The following is a 16,869-nucleotide window of genomic DNA, read 5'->3' as shown; positions in this document are numbered from 1 at the left end:
GCATTGTGCTCGGCCTGCAGAGGGGCAGCTGAAGGGAGGCTCTCAGCCTCCTCCGTGCCATGGGCAGGAGGTGAGTGGCTGCTGTTTGCAGGCGCTGAGCTCGGGGACAGCTCTGGGAAGCTGCTGCATGTGCTGGGCCAAGGCCCTGCTGCTGCCCCAGGCTGCAGCTGGCGCTGGGCAGGCTTCTTCTTGCTGGGGAGCCCTTGCTGGAGGAGGGAGAGAGTGGGATTGCCGGGAGCCCAAGTGGTGGCGGTGCAGAGCCGCTGAGCACTCTGAGCCCGGGCGAGCCCCCGAGCGGCGCCGGCGCAGGGCTCAGCCCCGGGGCGGAGCTGGCGGCGGCCGAGAGGAGCGGAGGCGGCGGAGAGGAGGCGCCGCGGCCGGAGCAGAGAGCCGGGGCTGGCGGGGGGCAGCGAGGCGCGGGCGGCGGAGCGGCGGGATGCGGCGGGGCCGGGGCGCAGGGCTGGCGGGGCTGGCCGCGGTGCTCCTGGGTGCGCGGGGCTGCCGGCGGGGACCGGGCTAGGCCGGGGCTCGCCTGTGACCCTCCTGCTCCTCTTGAAACTTATTCCCTTCTCTGTCCTCCCTTCTAACCCCAACAAGGTCGTTCCCTCCCAGCTTGCCTCTCTATGCCTTACTCCACTTCTGCATCCATCCATCCATCCATCCATCCATCCATCCATCCATCCATCCATCCCAGCCAATCTCTTTTCCTCACTCCCTTCTCCTCTTCCTCACTCGGACTGTCCTTCCAAACATCCCTCATACATTCCTGTCCCCAAAGAACCACTCTCAGAGGAACTGTCTGTCCATCCTGTGTTCTCAGATCACACCCCCATCATCTGTGAAGTGTCCCCGTCTCCCCTCTCCCGCTGCACGACATGTTCAGCTGAAGCAAAGGGATTCTTCTTTTCTCCTCGGCAGTGGCTGCGGGCAGAGCCCAGGTGCAGCAGGAGCCGTCGGCAGAGACTAAAGAGGGCACCGGCATCACCATCAACTGCTCCCACCCCAACGCAAAGATCACCGACTACATCCAGTGGTACCGTCAGCTCCCGGGCCGAGCCCCCGCACTCCTCGTGAGCGCTTTTCAGGGCTCCAAAGAGCTGCAGGCCCCGCCGGGGCGGCTGTCGGTGGCGGCAGACCGCCGGTCCAGCGCCCTGTGGCTTGCCCGGCCCCGGCGCGGGGACGCGGCGGTGTATTACTGCGCGCTGGGAGACACGGGGAGAGGAGCCGGGGCTGCGACCGGGCACGAACCGCCGCGGGCGGGGCCGGGCGGGGCCGGCAGGGGCGGGGGGACAGCCCCGGGCGGGCCCGCCAGGGGGCGCTGCCGCTCCGCCCGCCAGGGCCACCTCGCCCCGCCCGGCCCCGCCCGGCCCCGGGCCCCGGGCCGCTTCCCCCGCCCGCCCGGCCCCGCCACCAACACCGGCACCACCAGGCCCCCCCAGCAGTCAAGGCCTGGCCTCAGCACCTCTTCTCATTGACGGCCGCTGCGGGTCTGTGCTCCCGAGGCCACCAAAGAGCCGCGCTTGGGCAGCGCTGCCCAGGGACAGGCAGACGGGCTGGGCAAGGCAGGCAGGGCAGGGCGGGCTTTCCCCCAGGCTCTCTTGCTGCCTCCCGACGGGCTCAGACTCTGCTGCCTAACGGGGCATCCTCGGGCCTGTCTGTAACGGCCGGCCAGCTCTGCCTCAGAAATGCCTCGCTCAGGGGACAGAGTCCCAGAGCTTTTGCCCTTCCCGGGCACATGCACCAAGGGCTCCCCCAAGGCTGTTAGTACCGCCAACAGCCTCCCTGCACGTTCGACGGAGCCAATTAGCAACGGGGCAATTAAGAAACCAACGCACCCAGGAAGTACCCGGTGCAGCAGAGCTCCTCCTGCCCACGGGCAGCCGGGCAGCCCTCGGCTCACACGGAACATACAGGGCCCCTCCTCGGGCTCCGGCCTTTCCCCCCGAGGACAGCCAAGGGAACCCCGAGCAGGTGCTTTCTCTGCCCTGGCCCCACGGACACTCCAGGGCTGAGTTGCTAATGAAAAGCTTTCCTTGAGAAAGAACAGCCAGGAGGGGTTGCACATTTCTTTACTGAATTAAAAATTGTATCCTCCAGCTAAAGGGTTCATGGAGCTTTCAAACTGTTCCTGCTCCCGTTACAGAGTCATCCCATGGAGTCAGGAGTTCAAGCTCCACAGCGAGAGGAGAAACAGATGTCGAGGTCACAGGCACCTTTAAGTGCTCCCCACAGTGCCTCAGTGTTGAGACCATGAGCTTCTTTGACAGGTTTCAGTAGCTTTGGACTTGAAGCCCAGTAGACAGGGTAAAAGCTCGGGCTGGACACACCGACTGCAGCCTCAAGGGATGCCATGACTCCTACTTGAGGAGTGAGTCATAACCATATTTGCTGGGTTGCCCAAAGCAGCTGAAGATCTGAGATTAGTAAGACCTGGAAGGAGGCCTCTGGGAAGAGCCTGCAGGCTCCAACCGGTCCCTGGGGAACCCTGTGTGGCTTAAGGAGCCAACACAGCTCTTCAAAGTCCATGGTCAGAGGGTTCCAAGGCACAGAGTGAAGGATCAGCCGTGGTGCCTGTCCCAGCTGCACTTTGTAACTCTGTTTCCAGGGAACTACTGGCAGGGGGACAAACAAGGCAGAGCCACGGGCATGGCCAGACCAGCACATGGATCAGCCCCATGGTCACATGGCATCAGCACCTCTTGTCCCTGTTTCCAGCTCTCCTCCCATGCCTGCTCCAGGACAAACTGCCTTGATCTGTGTCTCTGCTGCTTCCTCTACACAACCCATGCACAACCCCTTGCACAGTCCCCCAATTCTTTTCCACTGCATCCCATAAGGAGTCCAATCCCCCTGTAGGCAGAAACACCCCTGAGTTCCTTAGATGATCCTCTCTTCTCACTCTTCTCAGAGATGTCACCTCCAGACAAAGGGGCTGATCAGTTGTAATGAGAGGGATGTGGATAAGATTTTTCTAAAGCAGAGGGTTGTGCTGGATGTCCTCCTGCCACAGAGAGGTCATGTCTCTGACTCTGGCTGGGATGTTTACAGCATCTGCTGTTCCCAGAGACATTTCCCTTGAAGGGCCTCATCCATGGTGTGGGGAGAAGGGAGAGAAAATCCCTGTGGGGACAGAGAGTCAGACTCCTGCTTCCAGGTGCCTGTAACTGTTCCTGGTTCTACCTCCATTCAGACACTACTGAGGAGGGACAAGGAGTACATTAGGGGCTGCAAAGAGGCCTGTCTCCAACCCTGAGAGAGGTGGGTGCAAGCCCCTGTCTCTGGTTGGACACTGGATGGCATTAGAAATTCGTCATGGAGCCCCGAACTGGACTCAGCACTCCAGAGGTGGCCTCACCAGCATTGAGTAGAGAGGAAGGATCAGGTCCCCTGTCCTGCTGGTGATGCTCTTCCTACTGCAGCCCAGGATGCTGCTGGCTTTCCTTGCCACGAGGGTGCATTGCCACAGCAGACTCAGGAACAATCCTGAGCTGCTGAAAGTGAGCTGGACACAGCACTGAGTGTTCAGGAGAAGTATTGCAGCTGCTTGTCCAAATCTTGCTCTTCCCTCAGTGTCCACCAGTGACCCCTCTTGGAGAACGGGGCTCTTGGTAGGAGACATGACTGCTCCTGTGGGGTTACCTCCTTGCCAAAAGAAACCCAAGGAAGGCAAATGTCCTCCTAGCCCTGCTTCTGGGGATCAGTGAAAGCCTCAACTTGTGACAAAGACCCATGAGCCAGGCACTGGACAAGATGCTCTGTTCAACCCCTTGAGGTCTCCCCCTGTTTTTCATGTCTCTCCTGCAGTGGTGGGGACTCAGCAGGACTTGGCTGGGGGAGTCCCTGTGTCTCTGAGTCCCTGTGAGTTCTTTGCCCAACAGAAAACTGCTGGTGGCTGCAGTTCTGGGATGTGCATTTCTGGGTTCTTGTGTGTCCCTCTGTGCACACATCTCTTATTATGCTCAGTCTGTCTGTTCCTGGAGTGGGGAAGCTGTGGGATGAGCTGGAAAAATCCGCCATGGTGGCAGGCCAACACACCCAGAGAGGCTGAGGAGACTCCATCCTTGGAGGTCCTCCAAATCCATTTGGACACAGTCCTTTGCAACCAGGTCTAGGTCACTCTTCCTGATCTGGGTTTGGACCCACTGACCTGTAGAAGTTCCTTCCAAATGTGCCAATTTTGTGTTTCTGTAACACAAGTGAAAGGGCTCAAAGAAATGAATTTCTGATTAAGACTAAACTATGATGCATGAAAGCTTTGCTTCTGGTTGTTTCTCAAGGACTCCTGTTTTCCCGAGGCATCTTTGTGTAGACAAAAGTAAAACGCTCCCTATATAAGTCACTGATGGCAGACTCAAAGCCTTCAGTTGAACTTGGGCAAACTAAGATAAGGGGGACTTGAACAAAAGGACACAGAGATACTATCTAGGCAGGATGATCTTGCTGAGTTAGGAAGAAGACGCCTGGACTTTACTCCACGGCACATGCTCTGGAAAGAAGGTCAACTAATGAACACCATGAAGAAGACTACTTACTTTTGACCTCGACCATTGAAGACCCTCGCTCTACTTTTACTACGCATGCTTGGACTATATAAATGAATTCCAGGAACTCATTATCATGACACCCCTCTCCAGGAAATCTAATGCGTCTCTATGATTTGTGTGTATGTAAACTGATGTCCCTTGCCAGTTCTTGGGAGCCCTTATGGTGGAGAATCCCCAGGGCAACCCCAGCGTTGCTAATAAAGAATATCTGCTTAACAGTTATATTGGATTCTGACTGTTGAGTGAATTTTGTACTTTCACAAGACATGAGGGGAGGCTGAGAGAACTGGCCTCCTTCAGCCTTCAAAAGAGAAGCTTAAGAGAGAGCTTTTTGATGCTTCTAACACTTGACTGGAGGATGAACGGGCAGATGGATCTAAGATCTTCTTGAGTACAACGACAGTGTGAAAGGCAATGGACACAGTCTGGAACAGGGGAAATCCTCCTAGAATATTGGAATTGTGTTTCTTTTAATGATAAAGTTGGAGCATGGGTGTAGATAGATCCCGGTAAAAATGTGACTCTGGCTCCACAGAGTATCGATAAAAATACCATTAATTGAGATGTCGCTGTAGAGATGGACAAAGCGACACACACATACACACACACACACACACACTCACATGGGTGAACAAGTGGCTATTTTTTTATTACTAAAAGCATACATTTTTATATATTTCAGGTGCCAGAGTGTCACAATATAATTGGTCAAAAAGTTGTTTTTAACATTCCCATTGGATAACCTTTATCAGTTTCCTCCCTGCTTGCTTCATCCTGCTATGTAGTCAGCAGCTCCTTGAAAGTTATATGCTTTAAGCATAGCTTCCCAATCTTAAGGGTACACTGGAATCTTGTCAAGGTCAAACTCTTCTTCAATCAGTTTATCGACAGACGAGCTGCCTTCCCCAACATTGAGATAAGACAGAAGGTGAAAGGGGGCAGCTCTGCTGACTTTATGCCCCTTCAGTTGCTGGGATCCCTGGCCTATGGAGCATGAGGTGGAGCTCGAGTTGGGGTTTAGCACATAGTGCAAGTGCTGCCTGTGCTGAGACTCAGTGGCATTGTCATCTTTTAAGTTTTACATGGGTTTGCCTTAGACATACACCACTCCTAATTTCTACTGTTGAGCAAAAGGACATTTATATGAAAGCACGGAGCTTCACTCCTAGGGCAAGACAAGGACACGCTCATGGCAATTTTGCCAAGTGATATGTGCAGCTCAGCACAGCACAGGTCTGTGCCTGCTCAGGTCAGGGTAAGCTAACGATAATGAACAGTTTGTTATCTCTGCCCTGACTGGTGCTTGGGATCACTTGGGAGTTGATCTGGAAAGGGCGTGCGAGTGGGGCACCCCACCTGCCCATCCCCCACAGCTTCACATGCCCTTACAGCTCTGGGGTGCAGGGTTACCCTATACCCACCACTGGCAGTGCAGCACTTCAAAGGGTGCCCCAGGTGCTCCCTGGGAGTGGAGGGTGACCCACTGATCCCTCATCCTGTTCCCTGCTGACACCTCAGCCTTTCCCATAGTTTGTCCTCATCATCTCTGCATCTGTGGCACCTGTTCCCAGGAGAAATAGCAGTGTCCTCATAGAGCTGAGGACATCAGGGGAAGATGTGAAAACCCTGACCTCCCAGATGGCCCAGCAGTGGCTGTGCAGAAGAGCAGGTGATTCTAGCTGGGGAGGTGAGGACTCCACTGTCAGCTGACTGAGAACGGCCCCTTCCAATAACTGGGGCCCCCAGATCCCCCAGGGCCCCTCATTGTGGAGATGCTGAGAATGCCCTTGGCTGAGGGAGCCACAGGTGTTGCTGCTGGAGGAGGGAGAAACCCAGAAGGAGCATTTCAGACACAGGAAGAAGAGATCATTTCTCCCCCCAGTTTCTTCCTTTGCTCCCCCAACAGAGTCGGTTCCAGCAGCTCTGTTATCAGACAAGCCATGTCCAGGAAGGCTGGTGGAACACCAGAGAAGTGGTGGATGTGCCTGGGCCCACAGTAAACCAAGTGGGAGTTGATTATTGTGTGCAGAGCTGGAGGCAGGGAACCAGCCAGCCATGTCCCTGCCACCAGCCAGGCACGCACAGCCTGATATGTGATGGCCCCATGGCACAGTGGGGTGCAGGTAATCAAGCAGTGGCCATAGGCCATGAGAAGGTGGAGGAAACATTGGTCCCTGCCCAGGAGCTGGGAGGAGGACAGCTGGGCCATGCAGCTGTGGAAGGAGAGGGGTATGTTCCCTGGTCTGAGGAAGCCCTCCAGCATCTTTGGAAGGAAGTCACTGGGCAAGAGAGACTGAAGCTTTTTGTCTTGCAAGGCAAGGCCTGATGGTCAGTGGCAGCAGAGGAGCCAGGGGTGACTTCCTCAGCTCCAAGGGATGATGCCCACAAAATGAGCCACTGCAGGGTGCCCCAACCTCCCATTCTGTCTGAATGGAGAAGGGTCTCCTTGTGCCCTCACCCCCTTCCACCCAGAGCAGCACCCTTCTCTGCTGGCAGCTTGGGGATTGTCCACAGAGGGAAGTACCACATGGAGGCCAGGCTTGAATGCAGCAGAACTTTAATGAGTCAAAGAGGGAAACAAAGTCACTCCAAGTGGATGTCAGCAGTGCAGGAAGCTCTGGGGGCAACCAAGAGTCTGTGGTTCTCAGCTGTAAAGTTCCTGCCTGATGTCTGTCTGCCCGTCCTGTAGAGAGAGAGGAGACAGATGGTCCCCACCAGGCTGGCCTTGGTAAGATCTTGCTGTCAGTGAGAACCAAATCAAACAAAGGAAAAGGAGAGAAAGTCAAAGCCATTCAGCTATGCTGAAAACAACCTCCAAAATGTTCATCCTCTGCGCAGCAAAATTTTCTGAGTTCCTCCAGGTGTGTCCCTGGGGATTTCCTAACACCTTTAGCAGGGGGGGCACCTTCTGCCACAGTAGTGGCTGGTAATGCAGGAGAGGTCAAAGCCCCCAGAGTTGATGGGCACTCCGTCACAGCTGAGGATGCCGCCAACGGCAGCGGAGGTGGAGGAGCCCACAACGGTGTTCTGTGGGAAGGAGCTGAGGATGGGTCCGGGCAGGGTCACCACCACGGGGGAGGGCTGGATGGCAACGGTGGAGCTCGGGCACTGCCTGACACAGGGCTCATTGCAGCTGTTGGCCAGCGGGGTGGGGCCGCAGGGCCGACATGGCAGGCACTGGTCGTAGCAGGACATGTCTCTGAGGGTGGAGGTGCACCTGGGTAGAAGCAGGGAGGAAGCAGAGCACAAGGGTGGGTGAGGAGCTGCCTGGTTACCCTTGCACAAAGGAGCCAGGCCAGTGTTGAGTGGGGAGCTGGAAGCTCTGCCAAGAGCTATACGGTCTTCATTCCCCCACAAAGAACAGCCTGGCCCAGTGAAGCTCTGTCCTAATCCAAAACCTAAAAGCCCCCTCAGCCCCACAACCTCTCTCTAAGCACACCTTCTCCCCACTTCTCTTTGTCATAACAAGAAGATCCAAACCCCGGGACATCACTGAACAATATCATCTGGGATGTGTGTCAAGTGGAGATCTCCTTTTGAAGAGGAGGAGAAGGGGATTCAGACTCACCTGGTTCCCAAGCTGAAGGAGCCAAGAGAAGTGCATGAGAGAGCAGGGACTTGGGCTGCCTTTTATTCCTGCCCTTCACTGCCGCAGGACCAGAGGCACCTTTGCAGAGGTAACAATGTTCTGACAAGCTCATCTTGAATGCAAACCATCGCAGCTAATGCTATGGGCTGTGCTTTCATTTCCTGCACTGCTTCTTTTCATTTCCAGGTTTGTGCCATGCCCATTCCCCAGTGAAGGCTTGTTCTGAGCACTGGGATGAAAGGCCCCAGGATTTCTAGGGCAGGAATGCAGCAGTGCTGGCAGAAGACTCAGCTCAAGTGTTGGATGTTTCCAGAGCAGGCAAGTGATGTCAGTCTGGGTCACTCTGGTGGGGCTGTTTGAAGTGTTGTTCTCAAGAAAAAGGTCCAGCCATCCTCAGCCACACTCTATGAATCCCGCACATAAGATTGTTCCATAGCCTTCTCTTTCCGTGCCTCCCTCCTCAGCTCACCTCAGTGGTCACTTGTTGTTGCTTCCCCAGATGTAGGTGTTGTGCTGCTGGGGTTTGACCCCATCCTGCCTAACACTGCCCAGTCTCCAGGGATCCTCAGCAGAGTCCGTGGTCCATTGTGTTCCCATTTGTGTTCTTTCCTTGTGTTTACTTGTAAGGAGATGGGTTTGTGGGGATGTAGATGGGAGCACATATTTTTATATAATTCCACCCTGGTGTTCATGAGCCTATGTGCTTCCTTGTGTGTCCTTCATCACGAGGGAATGTGCTGCTCACTGCCCGGACACTCTCCTCTGCTCTGTCCATGAGCACCACAGAGCAGCATGTTCCCAGGGTCAGAAAGAGTGTGAGAGCAGCTGACCGGTGATGGCACCAGCCTGCTAGAGATGTGTCCAGGGAAGAGGCACTGAATTTTCCAAATGAGATGGCAGGGACACAGGACAGCAGGCTATCATGACAGTCATTACTCAACGACTCATGGTCTTGTACATTTTCTTTCTTCCATGTCTTAGCACAGTTAGCTTTTGTTAAAGCACCGTTTCCTCCACTGACCTCTGCTTCTCAGCATAGGTACTAGGGGTAGGAGTCACCTCTTTGGAATTTTGCCATTTCAGAGTCAGGGGAAGGACTTCTGCTCACCCACTTGAAAGGTGTATGATGAAGTCCTCTTATCTCAGTTCCTCAGCTTACCCCCCATTTTTGGACAGAGTAAAGGTTCTTGGGAGAGAGACATGGCCCATCTTGCCTCATAGACATGATTAAAAGCCCACTAGAAGTGCAATGTTGTCTCTAAGGACTAAGGCAGGAAACTAGTGAGAAGCTTAGATGAAAAAGTCAGACATCTCTACTTGGGCAGAGGCACCCATGCCTCAGTGGTTGAAGGCAAAATCCTCTCAGTTGAAACCCCCTCAAGGTAGCTCTGCTGAGAACCCCGGTGAACTGAGGGGTTTCATCTATGCCCTCCCTGCAGATAAAGGAGGATTCTTGATTAATGCTCTAGGGGAGAACCAATCTCACCTCAGGTAGGTATCTAAGACAGTTGAATCTGAACCACCATCTGAAGGATCCCTTTCCCTCCTTTCTTCCTCCTTAGGAATTTACATACCAGAAGTCTCATGTGGCTTAAGAGTAGAGAAATCCCCCTTAATCCAGCTCTCCTTAAACATGTAAGGCATTGGAAGTGTTTGCTAGAAGTCTTGGGCAGGCTTCACTCACCAGCTCAGCCAATGGAAATGATCCAGATGACATCTCTTCATGCACCATTCTCCAGATGTCCCCTTGGCTGAGGGAGAACATTGGAGAGAGGTTGATTTATTGGAGGAGCTCTTGAAAGAGGAGCTGCTTCAAGTATGCTTGAAATATAAATGAATATAAATGAAGTTATATACATTGCAGTAAAATACAAAAATAAAAATAACGTTACTGGTTTCTATACACTGACAAAGTCAGGGGGTCTTGAGAGGTGTACTGGTCTTGTAATTTCACAGAATCACAGAATCATCAAGGTTGGAAAAGACCTTGAAAATCATCCAGTCCAACCATTAACCTCACACTGACCGTTCTCAACTCCACCAGATCCCTCAGCGCTGGGTCAACCCGACTCTTCAACCCCTCCAGGGATGGGGACTCCCCCCCTGCCCTGGGCAGCCCATTCCAACGCCCAGCAACCCCTCCTGCAGAGAAATACTTCCTAAGAGCCAGTCTGACCCTGCCCTGGTGCAGCTTGAGGCCATTCCCTCTTGTCCTATCACTTGTTAGTTCATTAAAGAGACTCATCCCCACCTTTCTCCAACCTCCTTTCAGGTAGTTTTAGAGGGTGATGAGGTCTCCCCTCAGCCTCCTCTTCTCCAGACTAAACAACCCCAGTTCCCTCAGCTGCTCTGCACCAGACCTGTGCTCCAGACCCTGCACCAGCTCCGTTGCCCTTCTCTGGACACGCTCGAGTCATTCAATGGCCTTTTTGTAGTGAGGGGCCCAAAATGAACACAGTAATCGAGGTGTGGCCTCACCAGTGCCGAGTACAGGGGTAAGATCCCTTCTCTGACCCTGCTGGTCACACTATTGCTGATACAAGCCAGGATGCCATTGGCCTTCTTGGCCACCTGGGCACACTGCTGGCTCATGTTCAGCTGGCTGTCAATCAACACCCCCAGGTCCCTCTCTGACTGGCAGCTCTCCAGCCACTCCTCCCCAAGCCTGTAGCGCTGCTGGGGGTTGTTGTGGCCCAAGTGCAGCACCCGGCATTTGGCCTTATTGAAACTCCCCCAGTTGGCCTCAGCCCATCGCTCCAGCCTGGCCAGGTCTCTCTGCAGAGCCTCCCTACCCTCGAGCAGATCAACACTCCCACCCAACTTAGTGTCATCTGCAAACTGACTGAGGGTGCACTCGATACCCTCGTCTAGAGCATCAATAAAGATGTTAAACAGGAGTGGCCCCAAAACCCAGCCCTGGCGGACACCACTCGTGACCGGCCGTCAACTGGATTTGACTCCATTCACCACAACTCTTTGGGCCCGGCCAGCCAGTCAGATTTTCACCCAGCAAAGTGTGTGCCCATCCAAGCCGCAAGCAGCCAGTTTTGCCAGGAGAATGATGTGGGAAACGGTGTCAAAGGCCTTACTAAAGTCAAGGTAGACAACATGCACAGACTTTCCCTCATCCAATAAGCGGGTCACCCTGTCATAGAAGGAGATCAGCTTTGTCAAGCAGTACCTGCCTTTCCTAAACCCATGCTGACTGGGCCTGATCATCTGGTTGTCCTGCATGTGTTGTAAGATGGTACTCTGGATGAGCTGCTCCATCAGCTTCCCGGGCACCAAAGTCAAGCTGACAGACCTGTAATTTCCCAGATCATCCTTCCGACCCTTCTTATATATGGGCGTCACATTGGCCAGTTTCCAATCTGTTGAGACCTCCCCGGTCAGCCAGGACTGCTGGGAAATGATGGAAAGCAGTTTGCCGAGCACCCCAGCCAGCTCCTTCATCACCCTCAGGTGTATCCCATCCAGTCCCATAGACTTGTGTATGTCTGTGTGATGCAGTCACTGACTGTCTCCTCCTGGATTGTGGGGGGGTCGTTCTCCCAGTCTCTGTCTTCTGGCTGAGGGGGCTGGATTCCCTCAGTACAGCTAGTCTTGTTATTAAAGACTGAGGCAAAGAAGCCATTAAGCACCTCAGCCTTTTCCTCATCACTTGTTACCATGTTTCCTCCTGCATCTAACAGGTGATGGAGGCTCTCCCCGGTCTTTCTTTTGCTGTTGATGTACTTATAGAAACATTTCTTGTTATCTTTGAATTAATTTCTAGCTGGGCTTTAGACCTCCTGATTTCCACCCTGCACAGCCTTACAGCATCTTTGTAATCATTGTGAATCACTAGCCCCTTCTTCCAAAGGCCATAAACTCTCCTTTTCTCCCTGAGTTGCAGCCAAAGCTCCCTGTTTAGCCAGGGAAGTCTTCTCTGGTGCCAGCTTCTCTTATAGCACCTGGGGACAGCCTGCTCCTGTGCCATTAAGACTTCCTTCTTAAAGAGTGTCCAGCCTTCCTGGACCCCTATACTCTTCAGGACCGTCTCCCAAGGGATTCTCTCAAGCAGGTGCCTAAACAAGTCAAAGTCAGCCCTTGGGAAGTCCAGGATGGCAGTTCTGCTGCCCCCTCTCCTGGCCTCTCTAAGAATAGAGAACTCCATTATTTCAGGACTGCTGTGCCCTAGTCAGCCTCCAACCACCACATCATCCACCAGTCCTTCTCTGTTCACAAAGAGGAGATCCAGCAGGGCACCTTCTCTGGTTGGTTCACTCACCAGCTGTGTCAGGAAGTTATCTCCCACACATTCCAAGAATCTCTGGGACTGGTCCTGCTCTGCTGTGTTGTATTTCCAGCAGATGCCTGGGAAGTTAAAGTCTCCCACAAGAACAAGGGCAAGCGTTCGTGAGATTTCTCCTAAGTGCCTATAGAATATTTCATCCACCTCTCTGTCCTGGTTGCGTGGCCTATAGTAGACTCCTACTACAACATCTGCCCTGTTGGCCTTCCCCCTGATTCTAATGCAAAGACACTCCACCCTGTCTTCACTACACATGTGGTCGAAGCAATCCTAACAGTCCCTAACATACAGCGCCGCGCCACCCCACCGCCTCTCCTGCCTTATCTGTCCCTTCTAAAGAGCTTGTGGCCATCAACTGGCATACTCCAGTCATGGGAGACATCCCACCATGTTTCTGGAATAGTCACTACATCATAATTTTCCTGTTGCATCACAGCTTCAAGCTCCTCCTGTTTGTTACCCATGCTGTGTGCATTGGTATAGATGCACTTCAGATGGATTGATGTCCCCAGCACCTTTTTGCATTTAGAGGTCCTAAGTCTGGCCTGACCTTTCACAGGTGTTAACACAGTTACTGATCCATCAGTATCCCTTGCATCTTTGGTGTGCTGCATGTCTACATCCCTTGCCTCCACTGAGATGGCAGGGTGAGGGTCATCACTGCCACAACAGCCCACAAGCTCTGGTAATCTACCCTGGGGCTTATTTCTGGGAGTTCCAGTTTTGTCCCCTTCCCCCTTCAAACCTAGTTTAAAGCTCTCTTAATGAGTGGTTTCTACTTGCCAAGTCAAATTCTCTATCATTACTTGATTTTCTAAAGTCATTAGTCCTGGTAATAGGAAACTTTGGAGCCTCCAATCAAGTTGGGTACTGCTGTGGAAGGCCCTGTCCAGGTATCAAGGTCTTTTTCTGTTTCGGTATCCCTTTTAATTTGTCCCCAGTATCGTGCTTTGATTGACCTCTTTTTCTGTGTACGACATAGGGTCGGTAATCCTAAAGTTACTTGTCTAGTTATTGTACTAAGCTGTAGTCGGGTAGTCCAATATCCATTTGATGTGACCCATGTCGTGTAACGTGGAGACAAAATTCCTTGTTTACAATCTCCATTTGAGAAATTTTGTTTCTTACAATATTCTGTCATCATCAAAGTAGAACTTAGGATTGATATTTTACTATGATTTAGGACATTGGGGCACCTCCAACTAGCTCTGCTGTCATAAATAGGCTTCGTGCCCCAATTAAAGCACCAGTCTACCTTTCCTATATACCTCCAATACCTATATACCTCTTATAGATCTTCTAAAGGTCTTGTCCAAACTTTGACTTTTTTCCTAAGGTTAGTACATTCTGGAGCAGTGGCCCCATTAGGCACTTTGCTAGCAGTAACACAGAGTTCCAGTAATCCTGCAGCCTGTCTGCCAGAGGCCCAAAAACTGGGCATTTAAGGGTTGTGATCCTTAGGGACGTTGTTCCTCTGAACCCTTCCCGAATACTGTTCTATTATCTCCTAATCTCCAAGGAGTAGCATCTTGTAAGACATCACTACCTCTTTGTCTACACTTGTTCTCTTTCTCTAAATAATAGGAGACGTTAGCCCGTTTAAAGGCTTTTTCGATGTTGTCATATTCCCCTAACAAAGATGAATTCATTGGTAGAACAGCCCACGGGATAGGCTGACTAGTTGAATGAGGAAATGGGATGCGTGCTGTAACACTAGTAAGATTATGCATTCTACCAAACCCTTGTATCAAAGTTAGAATCAAGTTTTCATCTAAGTCTGCATCGGCCCCCCCCCCGTCTGTATCAACTTCTGCACCTCCTGAGATCACCACAAGAGGTGTAACCCAGGACTTCATGATTCCCGGGTTAATTTTAAGCGCAGAAGTCCTTCTTGTTTAACAGTCCATTCTGGTGGTGTGGCTGGCTTGGTCCTGCTGTGGTGTATCCACGGGGTGACTCCTTCAAGCTTGACAGCTGTGTAGGTGGTAAATAAAATCTGGAAATTTCTTCTCCTTGGATGTTTCCCAACTCTGTTGTCCAGCCAAGATGTTCTTTTTTATCTGCCTTGTTTGAGCAATTCTGCCAGGATATATCTATTCTCAAGATTAGGATATTTTCTCTGTACCCATTAATCACTAATTGTTATAGGCCTCCACTTGAAGACACCAACCACACACACACACACATGTACACACACAGAGGTGTTGGACTCAGCAGATTAATCTTCTGCAAGTCCTGTCTCAAAGGTTTCGGTGTGGTTGAGGGGAGAATGATCTGCACCTGCTGTGAGGGGGAGATGCAGATGATGAGAGTAACATGAACAGCTTGAGCCCATTCACACACAAAAAAGCTTTCTCACTGCTCTCCATCTGTCCTTGAGAACTTTGGACATGGCTATGGGGTTTGGCCATGGGATTGAAGTGCTTGGAAGGCTAACTAGATGTGGGCTTATTGCTCAGTGAGGATGGGGACCTGGTGACAAATGATAGGGAAAAGGCTGATGTACTCAATGCCTATTTCTACTCAGTTTTTACTAATATGGCTTCTCCTCAGGCTCACCACATCTCTCAAACTTCCCGCAGGCTCTCAGGGAATGAAGCAGCACCCACAGTAGAAGAAGAACTCAGGAGCTCTTACTCTCATCTGGATATACACAAGCTCATGGGACCACCTGAGATGTATCCAAGGGTGTTTGAGGAGCTGGCTGGACAGTCTCTACTCAGTCCCTGGAATGGGATGGAGCAAATACTCTCAGAAGCTGTTCCTAAACAACTGAAAGGCAAGAAGTGTGTTGGGAGCAGCTGACATGGGTTTACTGAGAGCAAATCATGCCTGAGCAACCTCATTGCTTTCTGTGAGGAGGTGACTGGCACTGTGGGGAAGGGGAGGGGCAGTGGATGGGCTGTACATGGATTTAAGCAAGACCTTTGACGCACCCTCATGGGTGCACACACATGCACACCTATATGCACACCAACATATACACACGCACAGACATGCTCACACAGACAGATATGGGTGCTGTTTGGGAATTTTTATTGCACACTTTCAGGCAAATTTAACACATACTTTTGGTTAGATATGAAAAAAGTCACCACCACCAAATGATCAAAATATTAGAGTGTTACCACCATAATAATTTCTACAAGGAGTCTGCAAAGATGCGTCAGGAGCCGATTCCTTATGTGCACTGGCACCAGCACCAATCCTGTGAGGGCTGGCATGAGGCACCTCAGCCTGGCATTGGGTCTGTCCCCCAGCACCTGCTCTGCTGCCCAAAGGTGGCCACTGAGCGTTCACATTCCAGCACTGCTACAAGACAATGCTGCAGCTGTTTCTTCTCTCCTCACCAAGGGAAACTGCACTCCCTTGCAGGGAGTCCTTCTGTCTCTGGCATCCCTGCTGCCAGCCACTTTCACCCCTTCTGCACCTGGGCCTTCTTGCCCTCCCTGCCAGATCATTCCTTGGTCACAGATCACCACTGATGAGCAGTTACAGTTTGAATTTCCCCTTCAGTACACAAACGAATTCACACACACAGGCACAACCACACACATGGTCTGACATGCACCCACAGAGCAACTCATACGTGTCCCTTAGAAAGAGGGGTGTGCACACATGTTGCCAAAGGAGCCCATGTTAATACCAACATGCACAGCCACCCCCCCATGCCAAATGTACGCACAGATAGTCAAACACATGTATGCTTACACATATGCACGTTCCTGCTCTAAAACTCCAAAACGAGTCTTAGAGTTCCTCTGCCAGCTTTTACGGTAACATTGCATGCATGCATTTGCATACAGATATACATGCATGCTCCTCTACACACATGTACACACACAAAAGCACACATCTACATCACCTGTGCCCACACAATTACATACATGCTGACCAGTCACACACATTCATGCTCTCCTGCATGAAGACATGTGCATGTGCTAAAATACATGCACAGTCGTGGACACACTTTCCCAAACACACACAGAGAACATCTGTGCACACCAATGTTTGTATGTGTATTTCCGTGTGTATGGGCTGCAGCCCCACAAAGAATTCACCAGTTACACGAAAAAGAAAAAACAAATCCCGCATGTTAGAAACTCCGGCCTGAAGTTAGTGACCTCCTCAAGGGTCTGAGACCAACCCCTGCCCTTGCAAAGGGAGCGGTGCCACAGTGACACACTCATGTGGCAGCAGAAGGGTGTGTGCCTGCGACAAGCCAGACTCCCCTCAGGCTGCAGACACTGAGGCTGGTGCACCAGAAGTGATGTAGTAGTGAACCCACCTCTAGACTCACTTTAAGGTAAATACCCTCTCTTCAAAAGGCAGAGAATTACAGAAGCAAAAATAATTTACAAAGCAGCTGAAAAAATGGTTTGACTACTCTGTGAATGTTCATGTAATTCCCCCCCTCCCCCCCATTTTAACTGATGTGCTGG

The sequence above is a fragment of the Strix aluco genome, chromosome 24, assembly GCF_031877795.1.
Source record: "Strix aluco isolate bStrAlu1 chromosome 24, bStrAlu1.hap1, whole genome shotgun sequence".
Lineage (NCBI taxonomy): Eukaryota > Metazoa > Chordata > Aves > Strigiformes > Strigidae > Strix > Strix aluco.
The sequence above is the reverse complement of the archived record's forward strand: the minus strand, read 5'-3'. Positions refer to the sequence as shown.